This window comes from Canis lupus, chromosome 26 (genome assembly GCF_048164855.1).
Source record: "Canis lupus baileyi chromosome 26, mCanLup2.hap1, whole genome shotgun sequence".
NCBI classification, from domain to species: domain Eukaryota; kingdom Metazoa; phylum Chordata; class Mammalia; order Carnivora; family Canidae; genus Canis; species Canis lupus.
This window is the reverse complement of record NC_132863.1, coordinates 28,129,156-28,144,488: the sequence shown is the minus strand read 5'-3', so window position 1 is coordinate 28,144,488 and position 15,333 is coordinate 28,129,156. Positions and strand designations below refer to the sequence as shown.

At 50.0% G+C, this 15,333-nt stretch overlaps 1 protein-coding gene across 6 annotated transcripts in view; it reads left to right on the top strand.

Moving 5' to 3' along the window:
- BLCAP (BLCAP apoptosis inducing factor) overlaps nucleotides 1-12,093 on the top strand; it is a 53,840-nt gene extending 41,747 nt beyond the window's left edge. For 5 of the 6 annotated variants that reach the window (XR_012018560.1, XR_012018562.1, XR_012018563.1 and 2 more), the window contains one exon: nucleotides 565-4,129. The gene's annotated coding sequence lies outside the window, so the exon portion shown is untranslated. Of the gene's footprint in view, nucleotides 1-564; nucleotides 4,130-10,893 lie in introns of those variants that run through there. The other variant, XR_012018566.1, reaches the window with a different exon arrangement.
- The last annotated feature ends 3,240 nt before the right edge of the window (nucleotides 12,094-15,333 follow it).

Here is a 15,333-nt window from a genome sequence, read left to right as displayed (position 1 = left end):
GGAATTTCATCCTGCCCATGGCCCAGACTTTGGCTTATTCATTTTGGAATCATCCCCAGACTGGGGCAATGAACCGGGCACTGAATAAATATATTCTGGGGCTTAAAATAAAATGTCAGAAACAGAAGGTCAAAATTCTTAGCCAAAAAGAGTTTGCGATCGATAAAACAATCAGACAAACACATTTAGTGTGTGTGTGAAGTCCTGCAGGTGAGAATGAATGAGGGTTAGGAGAGTTGGAAGGGGAGGGGGTTAGGTAGCTGGCAGCCTGGCCTGCAGGACTGAAGGGATATGGGGAGAGGAAATCTGCCCTTGACACAGAACCAGGACAACCCACCCCAGCATGGGCTTGGGTCTTTACAGTTTACACAGTGGGGTCCTAACCATTATTTCCGTGTGGTGGGTCGTTATACACCCCGTGAGGCAGGTAGGGTTGGGCAACCTATTTTACAGACAAGGGAAGAGGAAGCTGAGCCAGGGTCGGGGTGGGGGGTGGGGGGGGGTGGAGACCTGTGGAAGACCCTGGGGTGTGTTAATGGCCCGCTCTCCTAACTTTGGCTCCAGCGACCCAGCCCCTCTGCACCCCAGGATGAGCCCCACAGAAGCTCCTGTTCGAAAGTTGGTTGCTGCAGGAAACCAAGACCAGAGTCCGAAGCAAGAGTTAAGAAAGATGAAAGCAGTGTGTGCGTCTTTAAGAGAAGCCGTCCATCAGAGGGCTTCCTGGAGCTCGAGGTCCACCCAATCCTCCTGCATATCAACACATAACTCAAGGGGTGCCTGGGTGGCTCAGTCAGTTGGGCATCTGCCATCAGCTCAGGTCAAGATCTCAGGGTCCTGGGATCCAGCCCCATATCCGGCTCCCTGTTTATCAGGGAGTCTGCTTCTCCTTCTCCCTCTGCCCCTCTCTACCCTACTTGTGTAGAGAGGGGCTACCCTACCCTACTCGCTCTTTTGCTCTTTCTCTCTCTCTAAAATAGATAAATAAAACCTTTAAAAATATATGTATAACTCAAAATGAGGACACAGTGGCCAGGTACAGGTCCAGGCCCTAGGACTGGAACCAGCACATGGTCACAGGCAAGATAGCCATGCGGTTTAGCTATGCTGGGTAGAATCTTGCCTCTTCTGATTCCATCCTCGTGCCAACAGCCACAGCCGCTGTTCCACAAGCTCTGCATCCTCCTCAGCTTTCCCTAGCTTCCCTGGGCCTGCCAGGGAAGGCTCTCGGCAGGCACCCAGGCACCCTCAGATGCTCCATGGCCCCCACAAGACCTCTCCAGGGTGTCAGCCTGTGTCCAATTTCATGTAAGCACCAGGTTGGACTCAAGACTTCTGTTCTGAGATCCGCCAAACTTCTCTGGGACCGCATCATATTCCTCGCTGGGACTCAGCCTAGCGGCTGGGGCATGATATTCTGCTGGGGAACCAGGCAACGCCAAAGTTCTAGTCAACGCCCTTGGATTTCTCTCCGTCTACCCACAGGTTGAACATTTACCCTTTCATGAGGCCCAAGCTCTGAATGGTCTTCTCAATCTGCTTACTGTCTTTGCGTAAACTCTTTGTCCCTTCCATTAATTTTGACTCTAAGCTTAGTGACATCCAGAATCTTTCCTTTCTCAAGGCCCAACTCTAGTTCTGAAAGGCAGTGGCTCTCATAATGTAGGCTCCCCTCTGGACGAAAGTCTGCATGATCGTTGTCTGTGCTATGGACTTAACAGAAGCCCACACAGCAGCTAAAGGCCAAGCTAGGGACTCTATATAAATGTCATTACCCCCAAGAGCGGTGCATCCAGGAAGTTTGGATAGTGGGGCAGGGAGTGAGGTAAGAGGGAATTCCACCCACACACAGCATAAGAGAAAAACATTACCATACCCCACACAGTTAAAAAGGGGGTGCCCTGAAGCAGTAAGGAAAGAAGAGATTAGTCAATCAAAGGTGCTGGACAGATCACTAAGCTGTTTGGAAAAGCAAATCCACTTCATTCTTCACTTCGAGTCATACATCAACATGGAGTTCAGATGGATTAAAGATTTAAATTAAAAATCACACTCGAATAAAGCACAAGTGAATATCCATTTGAAACCCTGTGTGAGTGTTACCTTCTCAGCTTAAAAGCAAGGGAAGCATTCAAAAAGAAAAGATAAATAAAAAAGATTTTAAATTTTAGACCTTATAAGAAAGTTGAAAACAACTTGGAGGATGTCATGCAGAGGGTTAATATCCTTGGTGTTTAAGAATCCATACAAATTGAGTTTTAAAAATTCAAATCACTGCTGGATAAATGTGAAGGGATAGGAACACTCAATTAACAGAGATTAATTTTTTATGGCTCATAGGTTGAACCTATTTTCCAATATCTAATTATTTTTTAAAAAGTAAATTAAAACAACAATGAGATAACACTTTTTGCCCAGTACAGAGCAAAGAAAAAAATTTTAATGAGAATACCCCATGCTGGCTAGGGTGTGATGAAACAGACAATACTGCTGATGGGAATGTAAATTACTACAGCCTTTGACCCAGTAATCACACTTACAGCACTCCATCAAAAGGAAATAATCTCAAATTGACAAAGATTTATGTACAAAGAGATTTAGTGTGGCCTTGTTTATAACAACAACAGAAAAATTGAAACAACCAAAATAACCAATCGCTGGAAAAATGTTAAACAAATTATTTCATATCCAAATGGACTAGTATTCATCAAGGAATTGTGATTTTAAAAAAAAATCTCTGAAAAATCCTTTCTATATCAAAATGGGAAGACAAGTGAGAAACCAGGGTGCAGATGGTATGCTGGATACTATCTCAGCTATGGAAACAAAGAAACAAGAACTTTTTTTTTTTTTAATGAAAGGATATGTGCTGGGACCCTGAACCTAAGGATAACAGAGGGGGTTCAGGACAAATAAGCTTTGAGGAAGGCAGGGAAATAAGTGGTCAAGTCCTAAAAGATGCCCAAGTGGGGTCCTGGTTGTCATCTCAAATCCAAAGAATTTTATAGCTGGAGGAGAGGGGGAGGGAGAGGTTCAGCCTGCCTAAAGCTCGGAGAAAGAATTGCCTTGGGCATTGAGCTCAAGAAACTGCCATTTGTTCAGTACACACAGAGCAAAGAATGAAGAAGGATGGTGGGAAATCTGGGTGAGCAGCTCACGCAGTCTCATTGAGCCATGCCAGGGAGGTTAGGATTTTATCCCAAGGTCAGTGAGGAGCCCTGAAGATTTTTAAGCTTTCCATTTAGATAGATTACAGTATTAGCAGGAACTCTCTTTGCAGTAGCAAAAACCCAGTTGAAACTACTCAGGCACAAAAATAAAAGTAAAACACGAGCCTGAGTGGCACATTTGGTTAAGTGTCTGACTCTTGGTTTCAGCTCAGATCAGGATCTCGGGGTGGTGAGATTGAGCCCCATGTCGGCCTCTGGAGTCAGTGTGGAGTCTGCTTGAGATTCTCTCTCTTTTTTTTTAAGATGTTATTTATTTATTTATTTATTTATTTATTTATTTATTTATTTATTAGAGGCAGAGACACAGGCAGAGGGAGAAGCAGGCTCCATGCAGGGAGCCTAACATGGGACTCGATCCCAGGTCTCCAGGACCAGGCCCTGGGCTGAAGGTGGCACCAAACCACTGAGCCACCTTGGCCGCCCTACTTGAGATTCTCTTTCTCCCACTTGTGTGCTTTCTGTCTCTCTCAAATAAATAATCTTAAAAAAATAAAAGTAAAAAATTTAAAGGGTAAAATCTAAAACTAAAACTTCTAGAATAAAACATATGAGAAAATCTTTGTGATCTTGGTTTAGGCAAAGATTTCTGAGCTGTGACAACAAAAGCATGATCCAAAAAAAAAAAAAACAAAAGCGTGATCCATAAAAGAATAAATTGATAAGTTGGACTTCATCAAAGTTTTAAAAAACATGGTTTTTGAAAGACATTGGTGAGTGAATGGAAAGACCAACCACAGACTGGGAGAAAATAGTTGCAAGTTTTATATCTGACAAAGGACTCATACCTAGACTATATGAAGAAGCGGCAAAACTCAGTAATACAAATAACAAACAATCCAATAAAAAAAAGGAGCAAAGGATCTGAACAGACACTTCACCACAAAAGATCTACAAATGGTAAATAAGCACATGAAAAGATGCTCAACATAAAAAATAAAATAAAATAAAAAAGAAAGAAAAGATGCTCAACATCATTAGTCATCTGGGGAAAGGCAAATTAAAACCGCAATGGGATACCATTTCGTATCTATTAGAATGTTTAAAATTAAAAAGACCTGATCAGGGGCTCCTGGGGGACGGAATCAGTTAAACACCTGCCTCTTGATTTCAGCTCCAGTTAGGAGCTCAGGATCCCAAAATCGAGCCCTCATCAGGCTCTGCGTTCAAGAGGGAGTCTGCTTGAGGATCCTCTCCCTCTGACTTTCCACCCCGCACACTTGCTCTCCTCTCTCAAATAAATAAATAAATCTTAAAAAGACTGATCAGGGATCCCTGGGTGGCGCAGTGGTTTGGCGCCTGCCTTTGACCCGGGGCGTGATCCTGGAGACCCGGGATCGAATCCCACGTCGGGCTCCCGGTGCATGGAGCCTGCTTCTCCCTCTGCCTCTCTCTCTCTCTCTCTCTCTCTCTGTGACAATCATAAATAAATAAAAAAAATTTAAAAAAAAAAAGACTGATCAGACCAAATGTTGGTGAGGATGGAACTGGAACTCTCATACATCATGGGTGGGAATATAAAGCAGTACAAACACCTTAGAAAATAATTTGGAAATTTCTTTAAAAGTTGCATATACACCTGTCATACAACCAGCCATTCTTCTGCTAGATATTTATCCCAAAGAAATGAAAGTGTGTGTCCGTACAAAGACTACTACATGAACATTCATAGTAGTTGCATTCGTAATATCCACAAACTGGAAACAGCCCAAATATCCATCAAGAGGTGAATGGATAAATAAACTACGGTCCACCCATACAATGGAACATGAGTCAGCTTTAGAAAGGAATAAACTATCAATACACCTCATGGATGAATCTCGAAATCTGCTGAATGAAAAAAGCCAGACGAAACTGGATGGCTCCATTTGTATAAAATTCTGGGGATTACAGATTAACATATAGTGACAGAGAGTAGATCAAGGATTGCCTGGGGAATGGAAGGAGAGGGTAGGGTAGGTAGAAAGGGAAGGGAAGAGGCGATGACAAAAAAGACACAAGAAATCTTTGGAAATAATGAGTATGTTGATTATCTTGACCACCCATGGTTTCATGGGTGTATACATGTATCAAAACTTACCATGTTGCACTTCATATATGTGCAATTTATTTATATGTCAACATACTTCAATTAAACTGTTAAATAAATAAATAACAAAATAGGAATTATATTGGTCCAGCAGGGGATCAGGGACATTGCCCCAGCTGTCATCTCTATGTTCAGTTTCCCAGGAATCCAGATGAATACCTGCCCTTCCTTTTGCCTAAGTTGTTTCAAACCTGGTTTCCATTGCTTGCAACCAGAAACGTTCTGGGCTAACATAGAGATAATGCTTAGAGCATTATCAGAACACAAAAAGGGGTTTATAACCTCACCTTGGGGACTCAGAATCAGTTAGTGGGAAGGGATGCTCAGGAAAGGGTGGGCACCCCAAGAAGGTAATACCTCAGTTGACTTCTCAAGGAGTGGGGACCAGGGTAGAAGAGACCAAAGAGGTCTCACGCTGCAGAGGGAGCAGCGTGAACAAAGTCATGGAGGATAGGAGACAGGACATGAGGTGTGTGCTTGAAGGCAGCTGGGTGTTCCTGGAATTTGGGATGAGAGAGGGACTGGTGGGAAAGAGCAGGGAGTAGCTAGTGCTATGTTAAAGAGCCCGAATTAACCTTGTTGGTGATGGGGAGCCATGGAAATGTTTAGAGCAGTCAAGTGCCATGGACAGATTTTTGTTTGAAGGAGCTGTCTCTGGGACCTGGAGAAGCAGGTGGACCAGGGAGGGGTCATTGGCACAGTTGAGAGCTGACTTTGAAGGGCCTGCTGACACCTGGGAGGGATGACCGATAGGGAGGCAGGGCCAGGACTCCGGTTCTCTGGAGGACATCTCCCCTGGAGACATAGAGCTGGGGTGGTCACTGTGCCCATGGCCATGGCTGGGGAAGGCTGACAGGTAGAGCGAGCCCCGCCAAAGTCTGAGGACCTCCAACCCATCATTTCAGGGGCTGGCAGAGCCTGGGGCGCCTCCAAAAGCAGCAGAGAGAAGGAAATGTCAGTGCCACGTGGCCACGTGAGCAGAGCGGAGAGCAGGTTGTCATGGAAACTGAGCTCGTGAAGCGTTTCTAGGAGAGAGGGATCAGCAAGACCAAATGTAGCATAAAATTCCAAACTGATGAAGGCTGAAAATTTTCTTTTGATTTGGCAATTAGTAGAACATTGATGAGCTTAACAAGAGCAATTTCAGGAGCTCGCGGACCAGCAAGGGGGTGGAGATGGAGAGAGATTTAGGAGGTAAAACGGACCAGAGTTGGTGATGGAGCACATACTGGAGGAGGAGAAGCAGGAGGGTGGTGTTTAGGAAGACCCCCGGTTCTCTGGTGCTCAGAAGGGACTCGATGGCAGTGGGGAATGCTGCAGAAGGATCAGGTTTGCAAGAGGAAGATCAGGAGTTCTGTGTGGGACATTTTTATCTAACAAACACATTTTTGCTTTGACGGTATGCTTGATATTGTTCTAAGAACTTTACTTATATGAATTCATTTATACTTATAATTATCCTATAAGGTACCTGCTACCACACTTACCACCATTTAGACATAAAGAAACAGAGAGAAACTTGCTTGTAGCAAGGAAGGAGCGGTGTAGGGATGTGAAGCCAGGCAAACCAAACATGTTGGTGTGAGGTCCCCAAGATAAGCAAATGGGGCGTCAGGGGGCAGGTGGACCCAGGCTCCAGGGCTTGGCGGGGAGGTTCTGGCTGGAGGTGTAAGAGCAGCCACCATGTGGGGAAGGACCTTGACTTGCCTCAAGCCAGTGGGAGGTCCATGCTGGGGTCCCTGGGTCTAGAATAGGGTTGAAGCTTCATAGACAAGTGATACCGCGGGAGAGGGTCCAGGTGAAGGCCCAGACCATGCCAGCATTCAGAGGGGCCCACCAAGGAGATGGGAAAGACAGGACCAGAGGGCAGATGTGGGGAAGGCTGTCCCTGCAGGAGGCAGCCAATGGGAGGCCTTGTCCAGAGAGGTCAGGGGAGGTGACCGGGCCACAGACGCTTCTAAGAATCTTTGCCAGGTCAGTCTCAGGGGAAGAGACAGGAACCCCGACAAAGGAAGCAGTCAAAGGTCTGGCTGTGAAGGAAGAAGGGAGGAGGAGTGCTAGGGAGGAGAATAGAGTCCAGAAAGGTACTATTTTTAAATGAAAATGATTTTTTAATTAAAAAATGTTAATTAGAAAATGCATTCATGTGGTTCAATATTTAAAACCTACAAAAGAAGGTCCAGTGAAAAGGCTCCCTCCCACGCCTCTCCCCGTCCCCCAGGTTCCCTTCTTCAAGGCAACCAGCCTATCCTCCCAGAGACAGAGAATACAAATTCACAATTTGGGATTCTCCATTTCTGTAAATACACACAGAAAATACATTTCAGAACATTGAAGCTCTTTGGGGAAGAATGCCTTACAGAGCCAGTGATGGAACAGAGGGACCCCCAAGCTGGAGCCACGGGGGTCCCAAATGGTAGTGGAATATTAGTTTTGGACAAGAGACTGTGTTTCATTGCGTGGAACAAAATTATATCATCCTCCCGCTACCAAGTACCCAGTATGGGGAGCTCGGTGTTCCGGGCCCCCTTGGCCGCCTGGCCCGGTGGCAGCTCACACTCTGAGGAGTCTGTCCCACCCCACAGCCAGATCCGGGGTGGCCTTTGAATCACTCTCTGCCCCTGGCAACCGCCTCAATCCCGGTGGCTGCTGAAGAAGTGTCTCCTGACACAAAATGAAATGTCTGAAAGGCAGCTCAATCTTTTTTTTTTTTCTTTTTAATTATCGAAACCAACTGGAGTGTCCAGGAGACATGAATGGAGCCTCCGGGGCTGAGGGAAGGGTGGCAGGGACTGGGGGCAGCGCGGGGGTGGGCAGGGGGGCTCCGGAGCACCAGCTGCCTGTGGCTTGGGGAAAAGAAGCCGCCTGCAGGGGGGCCGTCATTCCTGGGGCGCTGGGGCCCCCTCACAGTAGGGAAGGGGAGCTCGACCCCCCTTGCCACAGTCCCTGACTACAAGGACGAGGATGCAGGCCTGGACTGAGGAGGAAGCCCAAGGGGTTATGGGCTGGGCTCGTGGTCAGGGGTCACTGTGTTCCCCGGTGCCTCTCCTCTGCCTCACTCTCTGACTCCAGGCAGACAGCACTTCTCTCTGCATCTGTTTGGCTGTAGAAATGGATGGAGGGGTCTTGGGGAGAGCTTGCATGGATGACCTGTCCTTGCTGCCACCATTTTGGGCCTTGACCACAGTGGACTCTCGGGCTCTATGGCTCACCTTCCTTATCTGTAGTGATGCCCCTGCAGCCACCCAAGACTCTGTTCACCACCCATGGGCCTGAGGGGATCCCACTGCCCAGCACACACCAGCATCATGGATCCAGATCATGGGGGCTCATGAGGTCGGTGGCACACCTGAAGACTAGCTTCTGCTATGTTGGAGGAGTTGAAGCTGGGCCCTAGGGCCCACCTGAGCCTTGGGTGGTACATCCTGGGAGAGCCAAGTGGAGGTGGCTGGGTCACAAGGTCACAGGTGGGCTGTACACAGCTCACATGTTGCGGGGGGTGTGTGTGGCCGGTGCTCCCTACTGCCTGGCCCTTCATTCCTCCTGCTTTGGAAAGTGGCCTTCGACAGCCTCGTTCAGTGCAATGACCCCTAAGCAGGGGGCACCCAGGAAACTGCTATGAGGCATTAACACTCTTAGATACATTTTTAATTGAAAATTAGTACATATATGGGGTGAATGCCTCAGTCTCCCTCCTCAGAGGCCACCTGTCACCTGGCTGTTACCAATCCTTGAGGCCTTATCGGGGATGGGTGGAGGAGAAGGACTGGGGGTGCACAGGAGAGGCTCCCCATCAGATGTGGGGGTGACAGGATGGGAGCAATGGGGGTACTTGTGCCCAGGCTCCCACCTGGGAGAGCCAGTGAGTGTTTGCAGTGCTCCCATGGGGGCAATCGGTAAGGAACATTCTCAGTGAGAGACAACTCATTGGGTTTAGGACACGTTGGACTTTGGGAGGCCCAAAAGTCAGGGAAGAAATTGCCTGGCAGAGCAGATTGGCCAGGTACATCTCACCAGCCTTCCCTGTCTCTCTAGAATCTTCCCCTGCACGGTCCCAGCAACTATTTCATACATTGTCCACTTTCTGTAGAACACTGGCCTCCTCCCCACCTGGCCCGCTTCCCACCAATTGTCCTGCCATAGGGTGGCCATAGTCTTGCCTCAGACCCTGTAGCCTCCAAAGCGGGAATCGCCCTTCCACCCAATATCAGCAGGCCTGTATTTCCCTGAGGCTCCAGATCACCCACCCCCTCCACCCCCGCCAGCCTTCCCTGAGCTCACCCCTCCCCTCTGAATCTCCAAGCCCTCACGCCCTTGCAAAGGACCCCAATCCCATCCAAAGCTGATTGAGGCCAGGCTCCCTGGACCCCATGCCCCACCAGCTCCCGTTTCTCTCAAAGTCCTGGCAAACTTCCCATTTGCCCCCCACACTGCAAGCCGGATCCACTCCCCGTGGGACCTTGAGACCGCTGGTGGCCAGGTCCTGGCAAACCCAATGCCATCTCTCAACTCTCACCTTGCTTGGTGTCTCAGTGAGGCCCCACTGAGGCCCTGAGTGGTACTGCCGACCACCGCCCCATCCACAGCCTCGCCTCGGTGCCCAATGCCACCCTCTCCTGTCTCCCCTTGATGCCCTGCCTTTCGGGGCTCCCTTTCCATGTCCCTTTCCAGGATTTCTCCTCAGCCGTCACATGCTGAAGTCCCTCACGGTGGCCCCCAGAGCCCTTGGCTCTGCTCACTCACAGCCTCTGCACCCATCGCTCTCCTTGCCGTGGCAGGCGGCAGACCAGCCTCTTCAGGTGGGAGAGTCAGAGAGGACCTCCGAGGAGGTGGCATTCCATCAGAGGCCAAAGTGACTGGAGGGAGGGAGTCAAGAGAGGACAGGGGCGGGAGGCATGCCTGGCAGAGGGAGGGCCTTAGTTTGCTGGCGCTGCTGTACCAAGTACCACAAATGTAAACAATGGGAATTCATTGGCTCACAGTCTGGAGACCAGAAGTCCAAGATCAGGTCGCCGGCGGGGTTGGTTCTGTCTGAGGGCTGATCGGGAGAGTCTGTCCCAGGCCTCTCTCTTATCTTTTGGGGGTTTGCTGGCCATCTTTGGCATTTCTTGGCCTGCAGATGCAATACCCCAATCTTCGCCTTCATCTCCACATGTTCTTCCTGTGTGAGTGTGTGTCCAAATGTCTCCTTCTTATAATGACACCAGTTTTTTGGGGTTAGGGGCTCCCCCTATTCCAGCATGACCCCATTCTAACTGAACTCATTATACCTGTAGTGACCCTATTTCCAAATAAGGCCACATTCAGAGCTACTGGGGTTATGACTCCAGTATATGAATTTGGGGGAACACAATTCAACCCATAACAGAGAGTCTCTAGAGGGAAGGCCTGGCAGTAGGAACAAGCCTGGTGTGTTCCGGGAACAGCAAAGAGGCCAGTGTGGCTGCAAGGGAGAGCAGGGGGCAGGGAGTGGTATGTGGAGGTGGGACAGGTAGGCACCTCACATGGGGCCTGGTTGGCTTTTATGCCAAGTGCAGTGGGGAGCACTGTGAGTCTGAGATACGACTTCCATTTGTACAGATCCTTCTGGCTGTCGGCTGGAGAGTAACTGGCACAGAGCGAGTCTGGACGTGGGAGTCCTTTGAACCTGAGATGTGAGGAGGCCCAGCAAGAGTGAGTGGGAGACAAGAGCGTGTTATGGAAAGGACCGGCTCCACACATCAGTGGGACAAGCCAGAGGGCCAGCAGGATTTGGGGAGCCAGTGGCTCTGAGGACAGAAGAGGAGATGCTCGAGAAAGCCTGAGCACTCTGTGTGCAGCCCAGTTGGGAGGGCGCTGAGAAGCATCTGGCATGGTCGGCAGCCAGGGGGCTTCGGTGGTCTGGTCTACAGCTCCGGGGGCAGATCTAACCCAAAACTCCAGGCAGGGATGGAAGAGACAGTCCACGAAGCTGAGGGCACTCTGTAGAGAGGGATCCAGGGGCCTGGTCAGATCCAGGCTCCGGATGCAGCAAGAGAAGCCCAGCAGGGAGACCGGGAAGGCCCAGACGGGGTGGTGGGGAGAACAGGAGAGGACAGGCTGCCAGGCGAAGGAGGAGGGCGTTTCCAGAAGGCGGGAGCGGTCACCTGTGGGCTGTGAGCACGAAGGTTAGAATGGAGATGAGAGGAAAGCCTGGGCTCAGGTGACTGCAGAACTGCCCGGGCCCTCCATGAGAGGCGGGCACAGCAGCCGGAAAGCTTCCTGAGACGGGAAGGGAAGGAGAGGAGGGAGGCAGGGCCAGTGGGACTCAGTCTCCAACATCAGATCTGGGGAAGTTAGTTTTCAGAGGGGACGCAGCAGGGACACAGCAAGTACGGGTGTGGCAACTAGTGACCGTACGGGACCAAGGGTGCAGACAGATGTGTGTTAGGCTAAACAGGATTTCATGAAACCGCCTACCTTTCCTGGGCAACCTCATCTCTCCTGTGTTCCCCTCCACGGGTGACAGCAGTCCACGTGGGTGCTAGTTCCATCCTCCTTCTAGACGGGGATAGGGTTATTGATCACCTTCTATCCCCCAGGCCACTTGCAACAGTCAGTAAAACTGACAAGTGCTGGGGCACCTGGGTGGCTCAGTGGTTGGGTGCCTGCCTTCGGCTCAGGTCGTGATCCCGGGGGTCCAGGATCGAGTCTGGCGTCGGGCTCCCCGCAGGGAGCATGCTTCTCTCCCTGCCTATGTCTCTGCCTCTCTCTGTGTCTCTCATGGATAAATAAATAAAATTTTTTTTAAAAACCTGACAAGTGCTGCATATATTTAGTTTTGCGTTAAAGCCTCATATACAAGCAGTGAAGTGTGCAGCTCAGTGATTGTCTGATTATGCATACACCCATGTAACCGCCCCCCAGATCAAGATACACAACGCTTTCATCCCCCTGGAAAGCTCTCGGGCACCCCCTCCCAGTTAGCACCCAGCCTCCAGAAGTGATTACTACCCTGACGAGCTTCACCCACGAGTGGTTTTGTTTGTTCTTGAACTTCACACGAACAGAATCAGTGTGTTCCCTGTATCTGGCTTCTTTCACTAAACATACATCTATGAGACTCACCCATGTCCGTGCATGTAGATTGACTTTGTTCTTTTTCACTGCCATCAGGTGCTCCTTTAAGTGAATATGCCGCCAATGGATCTATTTACGCATTCTCCTTTGGGTTGTTTCTGATTTTCTGTGATGACAAAGAAAAATGCATGAATGTTCTGTGCACATCTTTAGGGGGACCTACACACTACTTCCCATCGGGGTAGTCCTAGTAGCAGACTGTTTGGGTCAGAGGGCAGGGGTATGCTTCACTTTTACAGATATTGCCAGTTTTCCAAAGCGGTTGTACCAATTTACACCCAACACGGTAGGTTTTCTTAAAGGTCATGCTTATTGATACACGATTTACAGGGAATGACATTCACTGTTATTTTTGTGTGCAGTTTTGACAAATGCATATCGTAGCATAGCCCTCACCATAACTGAGATAGAAAATATTTCTATCACTGCAAAACATTCCCTCGTGCACCACCGACCACCACTGGTGTGTTCCCTGTCCCTATGTTTTTGCCTTTTCTAGAATGTCATGTAAAAGGAAATCACAGAGCATTTGGGGTCTGGCTTCTTTCACTTATGATAATGCATTTGAGATTCCCCCCATGCTGTTTCAGTACTCGTTCCTTTTTATTGCTAAGACCTGCTCTACCTTGTAGGTGTGCCACATTTTTGTTGTTGTTGTTTTTAATCTCCATGAGTTGAAAGATATTTGAATTGTTTCCAGTTGGGACAGCTGTGAATAAAATCGCTCTAAACATCCATATAGGATGTTTAAGTGGATGAAAGTTTTTTTCATTAGTTAAATGTCCAAGAAGGGATCATGTGTTCTCCAGTTTAACTCTGCAATGAACTGTCCAACGGTTTTAAAGGCTCAGCCATTTGGTGCTCCCACCAGCAATGGATGAGCGTTCAGGTGGCTCCTCATCCCTGACAGCACCTCATAGTGGGTTTTGTTGTTGTTGTTGTTTTTATTTTAGCCACTCTTGTGACTATACAGTGGTTCAGGTATCAGGCCCTTGTTTTGTGGGGCCGACTAGAGGGGTTTTGAATGAGAAAGGGCACAATCAGATGTGTGCTCAAGGGCTGGCTGGAGGCGACCAGAGCAGATGAGCCTGTACCCTGGGATCTGGAGGGAACCTGTTGCATAGTGACAAGGCCACACCAGGGGTGGCCCTGAGGATGCAGAGTGAGAGGCTATAAACATGGTTCCAAAGATGTTGGAGAGAGGCTGGTGGTCCTTGGCTGTTGTGGTCACTGCTGACTTAGGTCAGGGTCTGCAGAGGCGGTGCATCGACAAGAATTTAGGTACAGGTGGTTGGTTTATTAAAGAAGTGAACCCAAAACAAACAGGTGAGGTATGGGGAAGCAGGATGGGAAAGGAAGAGGCGGACAAGGTCCCACAGGGGGCAGCCCCGGCCTGATCCCACAGGGAGCTCTGGAGGGTCAGGCCCCTCCAAGCTGCCCTTCCTGGCAATAAGGGAGCTGGGCTCGCACCCTGCCTCACCGGTCAGCATTGGCAGGGCTGGAGGCGGCTGACATAAATCCCCATACACTTCTGATTCTCAAAACCTGTATGGAAAGAAAGTCCTGGAGCCTAAAAATAGTCCTCCATCACACAACTGTGAGTGCTAGCTGTAAGAAACTAAACATAACAAAAATGGGGTTTGGGGAGCACAGAAAACTGGCTGAAAAGATGGAGACAGAGAGTCGACATTGCCCATCACCAGTGCTGCAACCTCACACCTAGAACAGTGCCTGGCACTGAGCAGATGCTCAATAAATCCTTGTTGACAGAAGGAGTGGCAAGAGCCACTGAGGCAGGACAACCCAGAAGAAGAGCCAGTTCAGTAGGAAGGAGAGAGACTGGCTTGGGGCCTGATGACTCTGAGGTGGTGATGGGTGATGGGTCTGGCCCCTAGAAGAAGGGCCCCCGGAAGTGGGAGTAAAGAGAGGGAGGAGATGGGAGGGGAAGTCTCAGGGGCTTAGGGCCCAGGGAATAGGAGCTGCTGAAGGTGAGGAGAAGGTGCCCAGAGACAGGGAGGGAGCCCGGAGAGACAGATTTGAGGAAGAAAGGCAGTGGGTCATCCCTGACTCTGCCAAGCGAGAGGCCCTGGCAAGGACCCCACGGAACACCCCGATGTCTTCGGCCAGGGAGGCTACAGTTGCCTGAGGGCCTGGAGGGAGACCAAGAGGGGCAGCCAGAGATGGGCCTGGGAAGGAGGAGGCCTGTGGGCAGAGGAGAAAGAGAGGGTGTGTTAAGAAAGAAGAACGGGGCTGGGGGGTTGTGGGGTGGGGGGCCAGGAGGGGGTGGCCCACATTGACAGGATCCAGGCCGAGTGGAAGGATTAGATTTAAACAATACCTCAGTGTTGGGCTGAGCTGCCTGAGGTGAATTAATTAAGTCCTCAGCGGGTAACACTATCCCCGTGTCCCGGGTGAACCTCATGGGGTCCCGAACGTTCCCGGGGAAGGGCAGGTTGCATCCTGCCCTGGGGTCCCCAGCGGTTGTGCCACTTAAACTGCGGCCCACATCGGAAGCCCCCAGAAAGGTGAGCAGGCAGGCAAGATCCTGGGAGCTTTCTGGAAGCCAGATTGGAGGTGGGGTGAGGGAAGGCAGGAGGGGGGCAGGGGTAGGGGGAGCTTGGTGGAGAAGCCAGCCTCTGGAGGAGAAGAGGGAGAGGTGGAGGCAGAGGTGGTGGGTTGGGAGCAGTTGAGAATTGTTCTGGGCAGAGGAAAAAGAGCCAGCAGAGAGGGAGAAATCAGAGGAAGGAGAAGGGGGGTGAGGCCCGGGAGGAGACGGGCAAGGGACAGCTGGCCTCAGACGTGAGAAGGTGCTGGCAGCTCTCTCCGGAGCTGGGGGGCGGGGGGGACAGTGGCAGGAGCCAGCACCCCACAAAGGCCTCTGTTTTCTCTACTGAGTGGGGCCCAGGTCGCCTGCCTGGCCCA